Genomic DNA, 23434 nt, shown 5'->3' with positions numbered 1-23434 from the left:
CATATCACCAGGATATGACTAGGCGGCAATAACCGCCGAGGAGTTTACATATCCCACACTAGTCCTTCTCATTCCTCTTACTTTCCTCGCTCCTCTCGCTCTTTTTTGTTTATTTGTATTACTGTGGTGCCGTCATACGTGACGTCATCACTCGCAATCATGGGGGGCTCCAATCAGCAGCGAGCAATCCACCGTTACAGCCTGTATATAATATTCCCGTTTACGACTGTTCCCTGCAGACTCTAGGCGAAAGCGTTCTCACGCGTGAGCGAGGATGAATATTGCATGCTGGCACGTAGAAATATACTACGCCCTATATGCGTGACAGACGCATTGTGCTGTTTGCGTGATGCACTATGGAAGACACGGTACTTATTATCGTAGCCCATTTATGCGTACTAGTGAGAAAGTTTCTGAAGCACTTACAGGGGGCGCTGAAGCGCAAAAACTTCTCCACGAGGAACGGAAGATGGCGTTACCCTCACATCAACACAAAAGGAACGGGGATAATCCGTTGCGTCCTTCGTAATTTATGATCGATAGAAAAAAGAATAAAAAAGAAAACTCAAGGTACGATTTTCCTCTCCCTCTCCTTCTCAAGAAGGCCGACAACGCGGAACTCTCTCTCATTGGTGCAAACGATACGACTAATCACCGCGCGAGATTGTTTGAGGAGACCAATCGGAGGCTTCTCCGCATTGTCGCGCTCCTTAAGAAGGAGAGGGAGAGGGAAAGTTACAAACATTTGCACTTGAGTGACAGTTAATAAACTGACGATCACGTGTGAGAAGTTCACAGTTTCCGTGTGTTCACACGAGAGGCATCCTCACGGAAGATTCTAGTGGAGGAAAAAGCGAGAACGGTGTCCCGCGTTACGTCAATCATTCACGCGGTGCTGGAATATCGGGAGCGGCGTACTGCGCACGTAGCAGACGACACTTAGCAGAAGACACCCACGTCTTTTCCTGTCGTCTGCTACGGAATAGCCTGTGGCTGTGTCGGAGGATGTTTTATTTCTTTTACGGGCATTACATAACAGAGTTGCAATTGCAGTACAGTTGCAGTAGAACAAATACAGTGAACGTATAAAATACAAATAAACTACAGTGAACATTTTGCAATTAGGTGAGAAAAAAAGAAAATAAGAGTGGTAACAATATACAAAAAGAGTTAGTACACCACTGAGCAACACGAACATACTCAATACACTTTGCAAATAATCTAAAAAAAGAAAATCAGTTTAACGAGCGTATGATGTTCAGAAATGACTGGTAGCCATGAGCAGTGGCTATGTGTTCTGGGTGGCATTCCAAATGACTATGGCCGAACAAAAGAATGCCTTCGAGAATGCGTTTGTGGTACAGTGAAGACGCATGATTTTATTAGTATGGTGTAGACGGGGTAGATGCTATCGGCACGAACGATTGGCCATTGATCGATCTGTAGGAATGGTATGGAAAAATCGGTGAAAGATGGAGAACTTTGAAATAGTACGACGATGTGCAGTTACTGACGTCGTGGTGCAGTAACTGTTGAATATGAATCGTGTTGCCCTGTTTTGGATGCGTTCAAGACTATCAATGAGGAGGGGGGGATATATTTATTATACCAAAGGAAAAGAAACGGGAGGAAAGGTCAGTCAAACGGGACGTCGGCTTGCCATTCCGCAAAGAAAAAAAAATGGAAGAAGAATAAAATAAATAAAAAAGAAAAGAATTAGGAAATAAAGGATAAACTAACAAACGGTTGAGGGTTGTTTGAGGAGGATCCCATATTGCGGAGGCGTATTCGAGTTTTGGGCGAATGAGAGTGAGATATGTTCAATGCTCGACGGACAAAGGCAAGTGAACGATTAGCCTTCGAGATTATGTACTCAATGTGTGTATTCCATGTCATGTTTGCTGAGAGATGAATGCCAAGATATTTGTAAGAATCTGCTCGTGGCAGAATGACTTATCGATTGTAAAAAAATGGGGGAAGGGTGCAGAGTTGTTGTCGTGAGAAAGAGACAATGTTACATTTGTTTATGTTCAAGGCCATTTGTCATACTGTGCACCATTCCTGTATAGTATTAAATTATTTTGTAATGTTTGAGCGCTCCAGAGGGGAAGTGATTTTACGATCAATCGTCTGCGAAGAGTCGGACGGTTGATGTTATGCCACTAGGTAAGTCATTGATATAGATGAGGAACAGTAGAGGTCCGAGAACAAAACCCTGCTGTGTGACAGATGTGACTGGGATTCCGGAATAGCGGAAATTGTTAGATGAGACGAAGAGAGACCGTTTTGTAAGAAATGCTTCTATTCATCGAAGAACATGATTGAATCCAGATTTAGAATGAAGAGCTTATATAGAAGGTTTTTACGTGGGACCATATCGAATGCTTTTCGGAAAAAGAATGCAGCGTCAGTTCTAGAGTTAGTGTCTGCACGAGAAAGAATATCATGTACAAAACAAGCTAGTTGCGTTTCACAACAGAAGTTTTTCCTGAATTCATGTTGCAAAGGGTAGAAGAAATTATTTTGTGCAAGAAATGTAATCATGTTACAGTATATAATGTGTTCAAGAATTTTACATGCAGGTAATAGAAGTCTGACGCAGTTTTGTGCAAGCTGCGTGTCACCTGACTTGTGTATTGGGATGACCATGGCTGTATTCCAGTCATTCGGCAGGGGTGGACAGATGAAGGAGACTGTCTGAATATGCAACACAGGATTTCAATTGATATTAGCCTAGTGTTGTATATCTTGGAGTCAATTCCATCTGGCCCAAAGTTTTATGTTTTCGATTATTTTACAAATGCCACGTGAACTAACATCTATGTGGGACATTGATGCACTAAAGTGCTTTGATAAGGAGGGACGAATGCATGAGCTATCAGTATTGAAAACAGATGAGAAGGAGGAAGCAAACTAGTCACACAGGAATATGGTTGGCTAGGAGCGTGCTATGTGGTGAAGTTCATTTTTAAGAGTGCAGGTGTAGTTGGCAGTGCACGTGAGGACACGACGTTGAGGAGCCCGCGCTCACGTCAGAGGAGACGTTTTTCGCATCTTCCGCTAGAGCATTCTGGGAAATGTCGCTCGTGACGCCGTCTACTGAAACGCTCTGTCCTCTTCACCATAATTAGTCCAGCAAACGAAATGCGAAACTCACTATAACCATTTAAATGGCAGTCGCGAAAGCTGTAATCTCAATGGCCTTTTGCTTGGCTATAGTCTGTGTGCAGATGCCCGTAATGTCTGCCTGTCACCTTACCCTGTTTGTATACCACCATTATTTGTCAGCTTCTCAGTGCAGAGAGTCGCTAAAGGCATCGGCTCCACGGACGCCGCCATATTTAATGATACGATACTTTCCCGACATACGATGGAGCATAAGGTGAAGAATAACGACTCCTGCTTTTAAATGCACATACAAGATTTGTCCAATTACTTTACACGAATAAAATGTCCCAAGAAAGTAAACGAAAGTAAAGGGTGAAAAAAGAGGAAAGAAAAGTAATTTCAAATGAACTGTTCCTCGAAGGTAACTAAGTTGCAGTATTCGTTGTATTAAATTTTTGCGCAGTGGGCAATTAGTCCTAAAGTAATTACTCAAAGGGGGCACTCTAACATGTCCACAATGTTCTTTTCTAACACTACTATAAAGCCATAGCATCATTTGCACTGGTCCTTTTTGTACTCCCTGTTAGCGCCGCGAAGCAACTGTGGCTATGAGCGGCGTACAGATGTGCACAGATGGAGAGAGGACAGAAGGAAGGAGTGGGACAGGGGGTTAGCATGCGTCCTGGGCCGACATCAGGGTGAACTGTGCGACATTCGCCTGGAAAGTCTTCGGAGAACCCATGAAAAAACCTCAGACAGCACAGCCGGTGGCAGGACTCGAATCCATCACCTCCCAGTCTCCAGCATGACCTTGGCTATATAGTGCGCCAACGAGCGGCCGGGACGTCTGCAGTGGTGTGCAGTGGGGGACCCACAGACTGCTGAATCAGGACAGTGACCCTGTTTCTTTCTTCCCCCACTTTTCCGGGGGACCGGGTTGGATCTCTTGACGCTTTGGATCTTTTGACTCGCCTATCACGTGACCGGTTGGATCTCCTGACTCGATGGATTTATTGACTCGTTGGATCTCTTGACGCTTTGGATCCTTTGACTCGCCCGTCACGTGGCCGGTTGGATCTCTTGACTCGTTGGATCTCTTGACCGGGTTGGAACTCTTGACGCTTTGGATCCTTTGACTCGCCTGTCACGTGACCGGTTGGATCTCTTGACTCGTTGGATCTCTTGACCAGGTTGGAACTCTTGACGCTCTGGATCCTTTGACTCGCCTGTCACGTGACCGGTTGGATCTCCTGACTCGATGGATCTCTTGACTCGTTGGATCTCTTGACCGGAAGCGGTCCGATACACCTCGTCATTCCATCACTAATCTCATTAGTTCGCTCCCATCGCTGCCGCCGAGACACCGCAGCAGTGGCGTATCCCTGTATATACACACACCACTGAACCTCACGGACATCTTCTGATTTGCGCGGCTAACGAGTTAAGCAATTTCAATGCTATTCCGAGTCGCGGGATGTCGACTCAGTTAACTGACTCTTTTGTCCAACCGTTGTTTCGCCGCACGTGAGTAACCGAAGGCATTAGCGGTTAATTAGCCGAAGCCTGGCTTAACGCAATTTCACTGATTGCGACTTAGGGAATACATGTACACGTAAGAAGGTACAAGGGCCGATATTAGCGTTCGACGAGGGGGAAGAAGACGAAAGAGAAATAAATAAAACGCACGAGCAATTTCCTGACTCTGTTAAAAGCAAACAAGCACACGGTACATGTTCGTGTGATGGTATTCGTCAGAGAGGAACGATGGGAAATGACGTGGTGTCGATTTTTTTCGTGCTGCAAGAAAGAGTGGGTAACATATTGCATCAAATAAGTCCGTTTTTTTTTCTCTCTCTTTTTTCTTTCTTTAGGGAGCACTCTACGAAAACGATGCGATAAAAGAAGCTGTCAAATCAAATATTAGAAACGTGATGCTCTGAAAGATAAGGCGATTGTTTTCTGAGCCGTTATCGTGACAATGCAATGCCGTAATGCAATGTGACATACAATGCATTTCTCATCTCATTTAACGTATTTTCTTTCTTTGAAAAGTTATCCGCTGATACGGTTAAGGAGAATAAACGCGTACCGTAAGAATATTCCATAACGAAATATTTTATAACCGAAATCTAATATTACGGTTGCCTATTGTACAAGCACTTGCAAATATTTTTTGTGAAAGTTTGCGCTGTTATAAAAGATATGTCAAATTGAAAGTTAGAGTGATAATAGTTAGAGAAATGACGGTATACACTCCTAAAACAGCGCTTCACCACATAGCGCGCTCAAAGCCCGCCATTGCACACGCAATAATGCCGTTAGCACTCTGATTTGTGAAACAACGACTTTAGTTTAATGGTGGTGATTAGGAGTTTCACCGCCAGGGGCGATACTCTACCCCACTGCTGGCGATAATGTAGTGGCTTGGGATAATGAATCACCGCGGAGTCCTATACGGCGTCCAAAAAGTTTAGAAGCGCTTGTCTAGGGCAGAGCGTTGGTGGGCTGGATTTGACCGTGGACCGAGCAATTTTGGCACAGTGAGAGGGCGAGAGTCCAGCTGATTTACGGACCACTAACTAGTCACTGGAAAAGTAATTAGTAATTATAACTAATTACTCTTCCTAAGAAAGTTAACTGTCAGCTGTAAGCACACTCTTAAAAACGAGTTTCACCACGTAGCACGCTCCTAGCCAACCATCATCCCGAATGACAACGTTCTCGCCCTTGATTTGTTGAAAACGGGAGGCGGAGCCTATTTTGTAACATTATACACGTGCATAATAGGTACAAAATAGGCTCTGCCTCCCGTTTTCACCAAATCAGGGGCGAGAACGTTGTCATTCGGGATGATGGTTGGCTAGGAGCGTGCTATGTGGTGAAACTCATTTTTAAGAGTGTAGGTGGTAGTTGGTGGTAGCCAAGGTCGTGTTGAAGACTGGGAGGTGGTAGGTTCGAATCCTACTGCCGGCTGTGCTGTCTGAGGTTTTCCGAAGACTTTCCAGACGAATGTCGGCACAGTTCCTCCTAAAGTCGGCCCGGGACGCATACTAACCCCCCTGTCCCCCACTCCTTCCTGCTGTCCTCTCTCCATCTGTCCACGTCTGTACGCCGCTCATAGCCACAGTTCCTTCGCGGTGCTAACACGGAATGAAAAAAAAGTAGATACCTTTTTTCAGTAACTAGCTATACCTTAACTAGTTACTTTGAGAATCGTAATTTTTCCAATAGTTTCTGAATGTTTTCGCATTTTCTTTCTCCACCCATTGCTATTCGTAGGTCCAAAGGAAATGGTATGCAAAAACAGTGCAGCTATCACCGCATGCGGTGATAGATACTCCTCATCGTGACACTACCCGTGATGACACCTCAGCATATGCCAGGCTCTGCTCCAAGTTCCCTCGTAGAAACATATATACATGCAACGTTTACACTGTAGCCGAATGGCACAAATTAAAGTTGATTTTGGTATTAGGCAGTTTTAGCAAACCGTTGGTAAGGTTATCGTGCCTATCGGAGACTCAGAAGACTCAGAGACTCGGGACTCAGAATCTTATCCACTGATTGGTTCCTGTTGATACGGTTCGACGCAAGCCACGTTATCAACGGTTTGCTAAAACTCTCTATTGTACAATGTAAAACGGAACAGTTACACTGATGATAAGAAGTGCCCCAGTTGAGCGGCTATTCGGTACTGGTAGGGATGCTTTTGAATAAAGCGTGCCAGACTTACAGCGACAAACTTCGGGTATAGTAAATGTCGTTCAAGTGCAACATGCGCATGCAGTTGACACTGTACTAGTAAAGAATTTAGAATACAAGTTTTGGGGAGTCCTTTTTGCCACTTTGGAAAGTAACTGTAAAGCAACTAAGTTACTTTTCGCGTACTAAGTGTAACCCTAACTCAGTGACTCGTTCAAGTAAGTTCTCCCAAGACTGCATCGAGTCGCATACAATGAGCAGCGTCTTGATTTGCGGAAAGTGAGAAGCGTACACCTCTTTGTGACAATTAACATAGCCGCATTAGTGCCACAAAATGGTGTACACGTCCCGTTTCCAACAAATCAGTGGAGAAAATGATGTCATTCGGGAGAGTAGCTGGTATTTCAACCAATCAAGAGTGCAATACCAGCGCAATCGAGATACAGAGGGCCTGCTTAATGCCTCCTCTCATTCCTTCGCACGTAGACACATGACGTCAGTACGTCAGCCAATCGCCGCAGACATAGGCTTCATGCGTCTCCTCTCCATAGCTACAGTTGCCGAAAGAACGGTCATCATTGGCGGACTCTTCGATCAGGCCTTGTTTGTATAGGTGGTGTTGGCAGAACTCGAATACAGTCGTTATAACCAAGTCTAGGTGGTGTTAGAGACGACAAAAGCCGTCGCCTCCCACCACGCCGTGTTTTTGGAGTGCATGCGAAATAGCAACAGCGTTGCTTGTTCTTTACTGCCTTCATCGGTTCAAAGGAATATCGACTTGCAATTCGGTAAATGTTTCAGCTCGTGGTCAACTAACGAACTTTCGCTCGTTAACGCTTCATTGTGTCTAACGTGTCAGCACCTCATTAGCCACCCCTGCCATTGTTGACGTACCGAGAAAAGCGTTCGACCCTTGGGAGGTGCGTGACCCCTGTATTGCATGGCTCTTCCGTCGTTCGAACCGCACCCAAACACGGAAGTCAACAGTTAGGTTGAAGGAACCCGATACTAAGGTCTGAATTGACTAGTATCTAGATGACTACAGTCCACAAAGTAGATGTGGTTTTATGCGTAAAGGGGCACTAAATTGCAAAAAGGTCTCCTCGTGAAATGAAAAATGCCGTTACCTTGGTAACGATACAAACGGAACAACGATTACCCAATCAATGGAGATCGCTTGAGGAGACCAACGACAGGCCGCTCAAGTGTTGTTCGCGCATAAATCTCGAAGGACGCAACGTATGAACCCTGTTCCTTTTGCATTACTGCCAAGGTAACAACATTTTTCATTCAGCCACGAGATATCGCTAAATATGTTGCACGCTTCTCTCGCGTACTCATGCACTGTTACACGTCGACGTATACTAGGCCGCGAGCGCGAAAATTGCCAGTCGGCCTCGAGATGGGGAACCTAATCTCCCTTACAGTTCGTCAATCGAACGAACCCCATTCATGGTCCGAACTATACCCGTATAAGCTTATCCTCTCCCCTCTCCCGCACGCCTTGATTAGACCCGCGAAGCATGTCCCCCTCTCCCCCTTCTACTCGGAGCCTCCCAGTACTTTTCCCCAAATCCAGTCACAGAGATCCACCATCCCTCCCGATCTCCCAATCGTCTTAGCGTCACAGCGTGGAGGAGGAGGAGGAGGAATGGAAACCGCTGCAAACACTCACACTCTGTGCGATACCGAAACTAACAGGAAAAACAACCAACCAACCAACGAACCAAACAAACAAACAAACAAACAGAAAGAAGACTTCCAAAAGTGAGGCACCGGAAGTGACGAGCATGATTCTCCACAACGTGATTGGCTTTCGGCCGTGATCGGCATGTAAATGGTCTGTTTTGAGCGGATTCGTATTCGAGTGATCTGCTTGCTAATGGAGGGGTTATTTTTTGGCAACCCACACGCAGACGCTGCCTGTTTGTGTTTCTAGAATGCGCTTGTTTGGAACTTCCGCGGTGCTTTCTGGATAGAAAATAGTGCGTAATAAATACACGTGAGTTGTACTGTGACAGCAGGTTATGAGGATGTTTTGAATAATGCCGGTATGCGATGGAGTGTCGTTGTACGTGTTACACCTGGGAGTATAATTGTATGTACTCAATTAAAATACGATACCAAATACTGAAGTGAGAACGTATACTAAAGATACAGTACAAATACTACTTGGAAACAAAGTAATTAGGGTAGTGCATTTAGGATACTTGAGTATTGGTCACGAAACTGATTACCGTTTTTTGTTTTATTTTGACGCAGACATCATTGGCTGGTTGTATAGGAGCTGCATTTCACAACGTTCGTCAGTTATACAGCCGTCCTTCTTTGAAAAATGAACTGGTTGGTCATGAAGTTGTTGTCCTTTTCTACACTGCACTGAAACGAAGAAGACCATGAAAGCACACGTATCGTGTTGTGATACTGAACATGATATGAAGACAAACTGACAAACGAATAGTAATTAGAGTGTTGAGTAGAAAACACCGAAAAAGTATTTGAAATAGAGTACTATCTTTTGCGAAAAGACGTATATTTTCACGTACAAGTCTACACTGAAGCCGGCAGCGGATGAAAAGGTCAGGAGCAGCTAGACTCGAACCCATAGCACCAGATTCCCGTATAGACATCCTATAGTGTGATGTAATCGGCAGTATTTCTGAACAGCAAACAACATCTGTGACTATTGTGGCAATGAAAATAGTCCCCCAAATGACTAAAATTACCTTTTTCTTATAGTCTATAATGTGTTCTGGTCCATACAAATGTAACTAGTAATTTTAGGTATCGTCAAGCAAACGTACACCCATCCCTTAACGAACAATATGAACCGAAGTCGCCGTCTCGAATAGCTTTGTCGGTTAATCTGAAACAAAGAGAACAGCGTAGCCCCGGCTCCTCTTCGGACCGATTCGCCTACTGAATACTATATGCAGCCCGACAGAAAAATCGATGAAGTACCAAATCGAGATGGAATCCCACGAGACTCCTGCCGAAGCCTGATGCGGAGGAAGACCGATATAGCTTGCACACACAAGCCGCTACCGGGGTCAACGGAGAACGACCATCTCCCCGCAACAACCTAAGGTCGTTTGTTCGTACGTTTTATCGCCCATGGCAACGTTCGGAGAGTGGCAGTCTACAAACGGTCAGAGTATATAGAGCCAAAAATGATGTAAATGATGTAATGATGTATGTAATAAATATGAGAGGTTCAGAGAGAGTCGAGAAGCAATAAGTGTCTTTCTTCTAACCTAGTAACCAAATTTGAATGTTTGTAATATATTTCGAGTATGGTTCTCGGTCGCTTCTATGCTCATTAGAATTTCTTCATCTACCGTAAGTCAATTAGAGTTATTTTCTCGCAATTAAAATTTGTTCATATCTATCTTTAGTGCACGGAAATTCTACTCGAGAGGTAATTAACTGTCGTCTCAGCGTCATATTTTTCGGGCAAATACGTCTACTCACTCTAAGAAAAAAGCGTGTGAAAGGTGGTAACTTCTATAATTACCACGTAGGTCAACATACAGCGTCTGATAAAGGATGTAAAAGAGTGGTAAAAGAAATTATCATATATCCAAATTGCTAGAAAAAGGCGTACGCGCCCCTCGCTCATGCGCTGAATCAGAAGCGATAACGCTATCAGTGGTGGCAATGGTTGGCGAACAACGTGCTATGCTGTGAAGTTCTGTTTTGAGAGTGAGGTAGCAGGTAGAACTTTGCAACCTTTTAGGCACCCAACATATGCTACAACTATTACCTCCGAAAAGGCGTAACTGCACCACCCTTTTTTAAAGAGTGTAGATATGACGTAGATAAGTGTAACGTAAACTCTTAAAAATGAACATCCCCCCCATAGCACGCTCCTAGCCAACCACCATCTCGAATGATATCGTTATCTACCCTGATTTGTTGAAAACGGGAGGCGTACGCATTTTTTGTGGCACTTATGCAGTTCATAATTGTCACAACGATGGCGTACACCTCCCGTTTCCATCAAATCGGGGGAGAGAACGATATCATTCGAGATGATGGTTGGCTAGGAGCGTGCTATGCGGTGAAGTTCATTTTTAAGAGTGTATGACCTCATTGCCTTTAATTTATTTTAGACTACTTCCTAGCAATACACACAGGAGCCGCGCTTTTTTCTCTTTCTCTCTCTCTCTCTCTCTCTCTCTCTCTCTCTCTCTCTCTCTCTTATTTTTGTGCTAATCGCAGGAGGACTGTTTTGTCATCTCGGGATAACGCGACAACAACAACAACAACAACAATAAATGAAGTGATGATGACAAGGGATGTTTCCCCGTGGTAGCCACAGGACCCTACCCCACTTCACAGTGGTTAATATGAGAGGATGAATTATGGTGAAAGTGACGCTCGGAATGATACCGGCTTCTTAAGGCCTGTTCCGACATATAGCGATTTGCTATATAGCGCTAGAAAATAGCGTGATATTTTCCTCCTCGCAGTGCTCCAAACCGCTAAAGATTAGCGCTTGCTGGAGTTGAGCTCGTGTCAACTCTTTCAGTGCTAATATTAGCACTATGTTCGTGTTGGCCAATGAGGAGGCCCTTCAGCGATGACGTCGCGGAAGTCGTGGGGTCGTTTTGATGCCGCATTTCACGGCGCGGCGACTGCATTTAAACCGGCGAGTCTGTCATTCAAATTGTCTGGTAATTGTTTGTTAGGTCAGTTGATCGAACTCGTTCGTCCGGATGCTGTCGAACTTCGGAGGTGTCATGATGGGAGAGACTGGAAACGACCATCGAACTTCCGCTGTATTATAGCGCTTGCGCCGCATTGCTATGTGAACCGTCCGGTAACAGTGAGCGCTGTTTTTGCACGCAGTTTTTTAGCGCTATATTAGCGCGCAACTATATATGTCGGAACAGGCCTTTAGTGTCGATATTCCACTCGAAAAACAGAACTTCACCGCATAGCGCGTAGTGCGCCAATCATTGCCGCGAACGAGAGGGTTATCGCTTTTGATTCGACGAGAGAGGGAGGCGTACGCCTTTTTGTGGGCACCATATACCCAAATTGCCACAAAAAGGCGTAAGCCCCCTTCTCTCCTCGAATCGGAAGCGATAACCCTATCATTCTTGGCAGTGGTTGGCGCACAGCGTACTATGCGGTGAAGCTCTGTTTATAGAGTGTTCAGTGGTAATAATATCAGCAAAGATGAAGTCACCAGATGCACGAATGGGGTTGATTGATTGATTGATTTGTAAAAGAAAAAATGGAGATGTTAGTCTCGAGCCGAATGGGGTAATCTGTTCTACGTAGAGCATTTTCAGCACGAATAGCTCGTTGCAATTATCCCTTGGATATTTTTTCTCTTTTTGTGTGTGTAATCTAACCTAGCTGTTTGGTCAAAGTTTTCGCGAGGTAACTTCATTCATCTGTAACGAATCTATGCTTCTGATGAAATAAGAAACGGTTCGATTAAACGGAATTCGATGGAACAGCTTTCGATGAAATGTCCCGGAATCGAAAAGAGTACTCTGCTCCACGTGCATGATATACAGTAGCATTTATCCGTATAATCTGCTTCAATTACCCGTTCCATAATTTTCGCTTAAACTATAGTCTATATCCAATCTAATCTAGCCGCCTGATTTAAGTTTATCTGGTGACACTTGATCCATCCGTAACGAACTAGGTGCTCCGACGAAATAAGAAACGACTCGATGAAACGGCCGTCACCGATTCGATGAAACAACAACAACGAACAGATGGTGACGATAACATATCAGATTTTTCACAACTGGATGAAACAGAGTTCGTTTAAATGTCAATTTTTCGATGAAACAAGCGATTGATGAGCAAGCGATGATTGTATCTGTTCTCTTGGGTTATATATACTTGTGTCGCCTTTAGTTGTGTAACCTGAAGAAGTGCAGTCTCCTGAACGAAAGTTCTTGTTCAAATAAGACAGAGAGAGAGAAATACATGATGGCGATGATATGGGGATGACTTCCGCTCATTGAGCAGAATGCTACCCCATTGCTATTGGGGAAAAATGAGAGGATGGTGATGAGGATGTTCAAATAAATCTTAGTTGCTCCTAACCGTTTTTCATGTTACGTGTGTGATTCCCTCATCGCGGGCTCCTTGACAGTGTTTCTCTCTTTTTTTTTATTTTCCTTTCCGATGAAACAAGCTTCGATGAAACAAAGTACAACAACTTTATTTTGCTGATTATGACCAGGGGCAGATCCAGTATTGTTTTGAGGAGGGGGCCATGGACAGCATGCTACACTCTTAGAAATGAACTTCAACGCATAGCACACTCTTAGAAATGAACTTCACCTCATAGCACGATCGTAGCCAACCATAATCTCGAATGATATCGTTACCTGCCCTGATTTGCTGATAACGGGAGGCGTAAGCCATTTTTGTGACAATTATGAACCGCATAAGTGTCACAAAAAGGCGTACGCCTACCGTTTTGAACGGATCAGGGCACATAGCGATATCACTCGAGATAATGGTTGGCTAAGAGCGTGCTATGCGGTGAAGTTCATTTTTAAGAGTGCACGCTCCTAATACCATCATTTCGAATGATATCGTAACCTGCCCTGATTTGTTGAAAACGGGAGGCGTACGCCTTCTTTGTGACAATTATGAACAGCATAAGTGTCACAAAAAAGCCGTTCGCCTCCAGCTTTCAACAAATCAGATAACGATATCATTTAAAACGATTCGGATTCATAACGATTCAGATAACGATATCATTCGAAGTGACGGTTGGCTAGGAGCGTGATTTGCGGTGAAGTTCATTTCTAAGAGCGTAGATACGTGATCCAGGGTCAATTAAATTCTATGTGAAGACAGAACTTGAGGAGGGGGTCAGGACATCATGACGCCCCTCTAGATCCGCCCCTGATTATAATTGCGGTGTGTTATCGCCATCGGTGGGGCAATACTCTTCCTCAAAGCTTCGATGAAACGTCCCGGCACCCATGCGAGATCCTAAACCCAAAAGGAATAAAATGCAATCAAAGGACTTTATAGGGGGAGTTGGTACAGGTTCTTGTAGGCTTAACCTGCCCAGGTCTGTATATATTGACAGTTGTGAGTCTGCGGACGGTTTGTCTACTTCTTGTTTTTTTTAACCCTCTGTCTTCGTCTTTTGCTGCAGTACCATTATGAATAAAATGCAACCGAACGCTCTCCTTCGCGAGCTCCAACCAAAGGCCTTCAATCTAGGCCATGCTCGTCAAAAATACGGGCCGGTCAGTGCTCGCGTCCGGCATCCGCGAGCCTTTCCATTTGTACTTCTCCGTTTTGTCTTTACGGCCCCTCCACCGAGCCAAAAGGGGTACCTTTCTGTTTATTTCCATTCAACCGTCGTCCTTTGACTAGGCTCCAGGCATTTGTCCCAGCTTTAAAACTGAAAGAGCCGATTCTGCCGACTATATTTCGCCGCGTTTCTCATCCAAATATTTATTGCATTCGGCCCGAACGCGTTCTCGCTCCAGCGCCCCCTTTTTGCCATCTCGTCCGTGCGCCAAGTAAAAGCTAATGTTGTGCGAAAAGCTTGTACGCGATTTTATCTTTTGGTTCCGGAATGAAGTACTAGAGCGCTTTGTTTGGAGCGGTCGCTTCGTTTGCTTGCAACAACAAAACGCTTTTCACATCACACGACGTGCGGGTGTGTTTCAAACGCGGTAACTGGTATTTGGAGACTGTTGCAAACTATGGTGTTGCTGATTGTGGTGGCTGACCGCGCCGTTGGAACAGAACTTCACCACATAACACCGTTCAGACTGCCTGATTGACTGATTGATTGAGAAAAAAGTGAGCCACTGTTCGGAATGGTATCATTAATAGTCGTTCTGGACTTGTTGCAAACAGAAGTCGTACGCCTCTTTTGGACACATCACGTAAAATGCAGAGTGTCCAGAATAGGCAGTTCATTCCCATTTTCAACAAATCAGGGGAGGGAACGATCTTATTTCACAATGTTATCATTCTCTTTTCTGATTCGTTGAAAATGGGGATGCACATTTTCATTTTCAGCCAATGATCACTCTAAAAACAGAACTTCACCGCATTGCACGCTGTGCGCCAACCATTGCCGCAAATGATAGCGAATCGAAGAGAGAGGGAGGCATACGCCTTTTTGTGTCAGTTATCATATATCTAAATTGACACAAAAAGGCGTACGTCCCCTCGCTCTTGATATCAGAAACGATAACCCTATCAATTGTGGCAATGGTTGGCGCGCAGCGTGCTATGCGGTGAAGTTCAGTTTTTAGAGTGCAGGTGACAGAAGGAGATCATTCGCAACGGCAGTTGGCTTGAAGCATGTTGTTTGGTGCAGTTCCGTTTTAGCGGACCGTGACGACGCCCACTTCTGTGTGGCCAACAACGGCGAGCCTATCCTGCCATCACCCCCCCCCCCCCCCTCCGTTTTAGCGTGTGGAGACTGTTCTTCGGCCCGTCTTCACGGCTGCGCAGTTGTGCAGCTTCCGTGTTGTCCATTATGCAGGTGACTTCCCTTCAACGGCGTATTCCTAGGTTCGGCTCCTCTCCAGTACACCGGAGCATTGAGGTGAAGCCGACTGTTCCGTTATTCGGGTATTCACGGGGGAAATTTGCACGGGGGTGGGGGGAAATTTGCATATAAAGTAAATGCAATGCTCCATCTCGCTGCGAGCCATTCTGCGTGGAGAGATACGCATTGTTTCGTAAACATAGCATATTCGCCATCTGCATTTATATAGGCTTTAAAACCGCATTATCCTCCCCACGTCAACCGTGACCGAGTGCTGTATTCCGATCACATTGTGTGCATAATAAACGAAGGTCGAAAACGCAACCATCATCATACACGCCGAGTTCGTAAAATGAAGTTACATGCAGTAGTAGCAGTTCACAGAGCACAGTAGAGACCCCCCACAAGCGACCCTACACACTAAAAGCAGAATGTCACCGCATTGCTTCAGCCCAATCAGCGTTAGGGATACAGCTCTGCTCTGCCTCCTGATTTGCTAAGGACAAGGGGTGGAGCCATTTTCGTAACACTTCGTGTACATGAGAGGAAAGGCGTATACAACCACATATACTTAAAGAACAAATGAGCACATTCTTAAAAATGAACTTCACCACATAGCACTCTCCTAGCCAACCATCATCCCGAATGACAACGTTCTCGCCCCTGATTTGTTGAAAACGGGAGGAGGAGGAGCCTATTTTGTGCCGTGCATAATGGCCACAAAATAGGCTCCTCCTCCCGTTTTCAGCAAATCTGGGGCGAGAACGTTGTCATTCGGGATGATGGTTAGCTAGGAGCGTGCTATGTGGTGAAGTTCATTTCTAAGAATATAGGATACATCAGTGAGGCGTAGTATATCGTAGGCTGTCGCCTTTACATATACGTAAGGGATAGCGTAAGGGATAGCGCCGGACGTAGGGAATAATTATGCGCAATGCGCAAAGCTCTGTTTATGTATGGCGCGTGCGCAGAACCACTAACGCTATCCCTTGCGTACGCAAAGGCGATTACGTGCTATATACTAACACTCACTATTAGTGAGTGTTAGTATATCTGTCGCCTTCGTGTAGCGGATAGCGTGGTGGTTCTATACGCAACGCGCAAAGCTCTCGTTATATTCGGATCACCAACGCTATCCCTTACATATACACAATAGCGTACGATATACTGAAACTCACTATTGATCGTCGCGGATATTTAGTACATCCGCGTATCCGCACCCATTGTACGAAAAATGTCTACATGACGAAGAGAGAGAGAGAGAGAGGTAGCTAGGTTTTTGGAGCTGGGTGACGGCCGAATATGGGATCGGCTGCTCCATTTCTTTTAGTAGAGGGAACATGCTCGTATTCTTCGCTTGAATGCCAGCTTTCAGCCTAGCAATTTGGACGGCTTTATGCTGCAGCATGACGGTAGGATGGCTGGGTGCAGGAGGAAGGAGGGGTGGGAGTGTAGTCATTCGATTCGGGGATATCCATTACATACTTTCGATCTATCCGGTGATAGTCGGAATGCGGACTTTCTTCTTTAGTGCATCTGATTTAATGTCTCTGCACGATTCGAGTCTATTTGAGGAAGTCACACGGCACTTTGAGCGCCATTTTTCTTTCGGAGCTTTTATATTCCAGTTGCCAATTATCTTAGCAAAGGTGAGAGACGCGTGTCTAAGCTTTTCCAGCTCTTTCTGTTGCTGTTCACGCTCTTTGGAGAAGTTCTTGCACTGCGTGATGACGTGGTGGGTGGTGTCCGGGAGCACACAGACGTTTTACTGTTCACCATGCAAACTGCTCAGGAGCACAATGTCAGCCGAAGCTGTCCAATGACAGTTCAATAAGTTGTCCAATTTGTCCAGTGTCCAAAACAAGACAGCAATGCAAGGAATGACACACTTCGGTGCCGTGTTTGATTAGGGCTCCACCTAGAGGCCGTCGGCAGTGCTCATTTGTGGCGTCCGGCTTGTTAGTGGTAGGTAGCCAACGTCCTGTTGAAGACTGGGAGGTGGTGGGTTCGAATCCTACCAACGGCTGCGTTGTCTGAGGTTTTCCCTGGGTTTCCCGAAGACTTTCGAGACGAATGTCGGCACAGTTCCCCCTGAAGTAGGCCCAGGACGCATACTAACCCCCTATCCCCTACTCCTTCCTTCTGTCCTCTCTCCATCTCTCCATATCTGTACGCCGCTCATAGCCGCAGTTGCTTCGTGGCGCTAACACGGAATAAAAAAAGTGCTCATTTGGGAGTAGAATGCGGATTCTAAAACATTATATTTCTATCCGCAATCGGATATAAGAATATCCGCGCGCGGGTCCGCGTATAGCTCTAACCAGACGAAATTTCTTTGCTACACTTTCCTGTCTATTGCGACGTGATATACCATTATTTTATTCGTACAAACAAGCACATGACAGGCAGGGTTGAATGATTGCTTCCTCAATTGAGCGTCTAGCGCACAGCAGGTACTCTGACTATACTGGACTACCAAAAACATTATTTCGATATCGCATAACCTCGCTTATCCCTATAGCCATCGTAATCATATACGGTTCGTGCGGTATAGCCGGTCATTATTCTTACTGTGCGAGAGGATATCACGACTGTCATTGTTGTCATTTTATTACCACTGAGTACAAACACTGACAACAGAACATACACAGCGTTTTCGCACACTTTGAGTGTAAATGTCTTGTTCTGCACTTTGCAAACACAGCCTCACCCCATATCACGCTCCGAGCCAACCATCATCACGAATGACAACGTTCTCTTCCTTGGGGCGTACGCCATTTTTGTGGCAATTATGAACTGCACAATGCCACGCAAATGGCGTACGCCCCCAGTTTTCAGCAAACAATGATGAACAGAACGACGACACTGTCCGCAATTTTTTTCTTTGCGCGCCGTCGCTTTTCTATACGCTCTGCCACTTCGGTTTTTATTTTGTTTATTCTAAAAGTTTCGTTATCTTATATGAACGTGTCTCTGTTTTTTGCGTGTTTGCTCGTCATTCGCCTGATACGTGCTCCTCCCATGGGAACCCCCTCCACAGTGCCTTTTGGGAGGAAATAAACTGAATTCAATTCAATTCAGCTCAATTCACCCCAACTGCACCTACTGCCTCCTATCAAAGATGCAAAGGCCGTTAGAATCCGTCTGGCAACTTACTCTGGGCAACTGGGCAACTTACCGCAACCTAATCTGGGCAACTTACCGCAGCAGAATTCCTTCATAAGATAGGTGTCGTTGGGATCGCCGAACTGTTCAACTGGCGAACACGAAGCACGTGCTGGTCAGCTGTCGGCGCTTCGACCCGGCAAACAATGAAGAACGTCCTTGCTAAACGTGACAACCGACCTTTTAGTGTTGAGAGCTAAGCAGCATCAACAACCTCGGTTGAAGGATCATCGGCAGCAGCATCGGTTGAGCAGCATCAACAACCTGCGCTGTGTGCCCTGGCGAATTAATTACCTCAAGGACATGTGTGCTGAAGTAATTTTTTAGATCATTCAGTGCTTTCACACATCAAGCGTCATAGAACAGCTGGACGCACCAGTGCGGCCTACCCGTTTCCATCTTTCTCTTTCTACTTCTAATCTAGTCTAATCTAATCAGTTGAAGTATGCAACTGAACGTTGTGAGGCTTGTTTGTCCTTCTATGCCTAATTGTCACGTCCTTCACAACGTTACGTGAGAAAATAAACTGACTTCCTGATTGAAAAGTGACGCAAAGCGAACGCTTTAGCTGGAAACCGAATCTGCCGGGATTTCCCTAAGGTGGGACGCGTAAAATGCAATCAAGCTGACGCTCACATAATTTATATTCTCACCGATTGCGTTATAAATAGTCAACGGATTACATTAGATTTACTGAAGAGGCGTCGTTCGCACGTATATGTATCATGAAGTTTAGGAGCGCATAAATGTCGAAGATAGAAAGAACCCTCAACGCGTGTGTGACACCTCAAGAGGGTTGTAAAGAAGCGTCATAAAATAAGTATAGCTGACTTCTTTTTTTTTCTCTCTCTCTTCTCTCCTTTGTGTGTGTGTGCGAGATGGTAAATATTCCATCGGTCGTAAAGTATAGTTGCGCGAGTCAGCCCGTATGCTTCTATCGCGTGTCTTATGCGTCAAGCCAGTTAATGCACCAGAAACTATATCCCCGCCTCCTTGTGTCTGCGGTTTGCGCGTAGGAAAACGCCGCCTACACTCTTAAAAACGAACTTCACCGCATAGCACGCTCCTAGCCAACCATAATCTCGAATGATATCGTTCTCTGCCTTGATTTGTTGAAAACGGGAGGCGTACGCCTTTTTTGTGACACTTATGTTGTTCATAATTGTCACAAAAAGACGTACGCCTCCCGTTTTCAACAAATCAGGGCAGATAACGATATCATTCGAGGTTATGGTTGGCTAGGAGCGTGTTATGCGGTGAAGTTCATTTTTAAGAGTGTATAATTGTCTTAGTTTAGCTTCGGCACACCACCCGGGAGTCCTCTTCCTTCTGACGTGCGCAGCATGTTCACATTTATAAGTGGTTCGAGAATTACTTTTCGGATATTAAAAAAAAAAGTAACGCACAGTATTTTCCCCTTTCTTCGAATGTTCTTTCTTCTGTTTCCCTTCCCCTCTAGGTCATACACTTTCGCATTGCACACGCAACGTGAACACACATCACGTGCACACGCCCGTTTAGCATAGACTCCGGGACTGAGTGGACGGAGCGCGCTCTGCCAAGAGCTTCACAGCCGTACACTCTTAAAAATGAACTTCACCGCATAGCACGCTCTTAGCCAACCATCATCTCGAATGACGTCGTTCGATCTCTCCCCTGATTGGTTGAAAAACGTGAGTTGCACGGTATTTTGTGACACTTATGCAGTTATGTTGATTGTCGCAAAAAGGCGTACGCTTCTCGTTTTCAACGAATCACGAGGGAGAGCGCTGTCCTTAAAGATGATGGTGGTCCTTCAGCGTGTTATATATAGTGAAGTTGTTTGTCTTGACAGTGAACTATTCATTCACCTTTACACGTGGCGTTATTTTCTGCGATACCTGAGTTACCTTTCTATTGTCCACGCCAACGCTCGCAGTAATCTGAAATGGTGGCTTTATTCTCAGGTTACGTGTATTGTGGCGGGTAACGGCCTTCCTTTGTCATGCATGGTCATCGGAGGCCATTCGACGCCATTTCTGGTCGACCGTTTCGAAGCGGCTAGGTTTTCCATTCTGTTCTATTTAGGACTAAAGCCATCGCAGCGTCTGCGCTATGCAGCCAGCACTATATACGCGCACCATTTCAGGACCAACATCACGTTCGTAATTTCGGGCTTCGCAAAGCACCCGCGGCGACGTTTGTCTGATGTTCACAACAAGCAATTCCTCTCTCTCGTGGTGCTGTCTCACATATTCCATCCTAATGCTGTTAGTTATACGGAAATTATACCTCGCATAGGAATCAAAGTCACAAATAATTATGAAGCTTGGCCTTTCTTTCATAATGCCTCTAAATGTGTTCGGTTTAATGACCATGAATCGAATGACAACGTATGGAGGATGGGCGTGTACTACATGCCCTTTATTTCAATAAATCAATCAGTCTGTTTTGAGGGTGCGCGTGTTGCTCTCCACCTTGGTTCATTGAAAGTGGGTGGCGCACTGTTTTCGAAAGTCAGGAATGACGGTTTCCTCCAGGCAGAGTTACGTGGATACTTTCCCCCTTTCCCGCAAACGAAACCGCAACTTACTCTTTCCCCCTTCTCTCTTCGTCAAGAAGAGCGGCAATGCGGAACGCGCTCTCATTGGTCACCTCAAACAATTAACCCGATCATCGCGGAGGTCGGTTAAGGGGACCAATGGGATGCCGCTTTGCACTGCCGGCCTTCGTAGGAGGGACAGGGAGCGTAAATTGCGTTTTTTTTTATCAATCATGAATCACGAACGACACAACGGATGATTCACGTTCCTTTTGTGTTGATGTCAAGGTAATGGTACCTTTCATATTCCACGAGGAGAATTGGATTGGATTGGATTGGATTGAATTTGATAAGAAAGAAAAACATGGGGAGGTTAGTCCCGACGCTGTCAGGACTGACTACTCCAAGACGCGTTTGTGGATGGAACAAGAGAGCCCCCCCCCCCAAAAAAAAAGAAAAAAGACTAACAAACAAACAGGAAAGAGGCAGAGTAGGTCAAACAGAAGAAAGCATAAAGGAGAAAGGGGGAAAGGAAAGAGGGAGACGTTAGGCACCGAGAAACACTCACTGGTTCATAATTTTTTATTTGAAATACTAATAATGAATTTTATTTGAAATACTAATAATAATGTCAGAGACCGCGCGAACACAGAACTTTTGAACGTTCGTGTCCCTGCAACAGCTTACTTAATACGTTCTACCCACTCTTCTCTCTCTCTCGCTCTTTTCGCTGACACATCATTCAGCAGTATCGAAAAAAAGTGTGGTCGACTCGCCTACAAACAAAAGAAAGAAGCACACACAAAGCAAAGATAGGAGGGGGTATATACGGGTGACACATAGTACAATATAGAACTGCTGACATGAGCTGTGGTTGTTTCTTTATGGGCGTAAGCGGGTTTACTATACTTATTTCCGGTTATCCCTCCTCTCTGCCACCATCTCTATATATACAGCGCGCGCAAAAGCGGGCTATATAGTATAGTATGTGACGTAAGAATGGACGACAAACGAGCGCCAGAGGACAGACATTACTCTTATCTGTACGAGTAACTGATGTGTTTATGTCGAACTGCTGCATGAAGAAAAGCAGAGAAAGGAGGACACATGTTAGTATATTACAGGGTACTCCCGATATCTCTAGAGCGGGTTTTCTCCTTCTGAACATTCCCGCTGTATTCGAGGAGTAATATGGAAAACTTTGTGAATAATTACAGTCAAACTCCTTTATAGCGAACACCTTTTTAACGAAAATACCACTACAGCTAACTTTTTTGCGGTCCCACTGGGGCCCTATAGGTCCAATAACGGACATCCTTTTTAACAAAAATACCTTTACTGCGATTTTTTTTTTTTTTTTTTTTTTTTTTGCTGGCCGCTGAGTTTCGTTGTAAAGGAGTTGGACTGTAGTTACTGGTAGTTACTCGTCAATTAATCGAAGTGATCCCGCAGGCGCATAGAGCATGCTGTGAATATAGTGCTCAGTTTGGACTAATTACTCGTGTCACAATGCAAACGCGCTTTTTCAGCCTCCTAAAATGGCGCTCTCGACTGTACTGTGTAACTTCAGTCGTTTCAAGTTTTGAATGTTACTATAGTACGTTAGCCAGTACGCTAAGCCGTCTGCGCAGCCCTATAGTTACCCTCTTTCGCCTATTGTTCGTGGAGCAACCTCATTGGTCTCTCCTTCCAATGAGGGGATAGAAGTTCGTGGTTTCTTCTGTGAACGTCGTCACGTGGGGTCTCTAAACTTTACGCTCTCTACGTGGGGTGTAGGGGGGGGGGCAAGGGCGGACAACGCCCCCACCCTGAAGCTTCAAGGTCACTTGTGAGAACTGTGCACTCCTGTTCATAGGTCCTCATGATTTTTCTCAGATGTCATAATAGTATGAACATCTGCATGAGCACCCCCACAGTCCACAGCGTCTGTCTCCAGGAAAACAGGTGAGGGGGTTACAAGCTTTGCCCCCCACCCCCACTGGAAGCACTTTGGCATTCCCTTGGAAAAAATCCTGGGAACGCCCTACCCCTCTAAGGCCCAGAGGATGCCAGTGAAGGCACAAATCATTGCACAAAGCGGTAGAGTTATCTTATCTTATCGCCTCTGGCAATGAAACTCCCCATTCATCATCTCAAATAAAGTTGTTGTTATCGTAGAAATTGCGAGGCGTGTGTGCCATGCGGTCAAGCTCTTTCCGTCCGCGTCCATCCAAATAAAGCAACGTTCGTCGATCAATGTAACACGAATTTAGTGACCTTGCAACGAGTACTGTCGTCTCTTGTATTAAGCAAGGACTGAGGCTTATTAAATGCCATAAAAAGGTGATGCTCTTTTACGGTTACTGTTGCTAGGGGAGCTCCGTAGTTTAATATTGCGCTGTCCAAATTGGTCTTGGGGTCGATCGCGTCTTCCGCGCATTAAATATACAGGA

The 23434-nt window shown here is 45.2% G+C and overlaps 1 protein-coding gene and 1 long non-coding RNA gene across 4 annotated transcripts in view; one reads left to right on the top strand and one right to left on the bottom strand.

Annotated features, from left to right (window-relative positions):
- The window catches only part of LOC135399156 (putative protein kinase C delta type homolog), a 131380-nt gene that overhangs the window by 15604 nt on the left and 92342 nt on the right, over positions 1–23434 (top strand). The gene's annotated exons all lie outside the window — the stretch shown is intronic.
- Positions 9032–23434, bottom strand: part of LOC135399160 (uncharacterized) — a 47654-nt gene continuing 33251 nt past the window's right edge. The window contains exon 3 of one of the 2 annotated variants that reach the window (XR_010424205.1): positions 9032–9189. This is a non-coding gene — a long non-coding RNA (uncharacterized LOC135399160). The remainder of the gene's footprint in view (positions 9190–23434) is intronic. The other variant, XR_010424204.1, reaches the window with a different exon arrangement.

The sequence above is a fragment of the Ornithodoros turicata genome, chromosome 6 (assembly GCF_037126465.1).
Source record: "Ornithodoros turicata isolate Travis chromosome 6, ASM3712646v1, whole genome shotgun sequence".
NCBI lineage: Eukaryota > Metazoa > Arthropoda > Arachnida > Ixodida > Argasidae > Ornithodoros > Ornithodoros turicata.
Note: the sequence above shows the minus strand (reverse complement) of the source record. Positions and strands in the feature narration are given on the sequence as shown.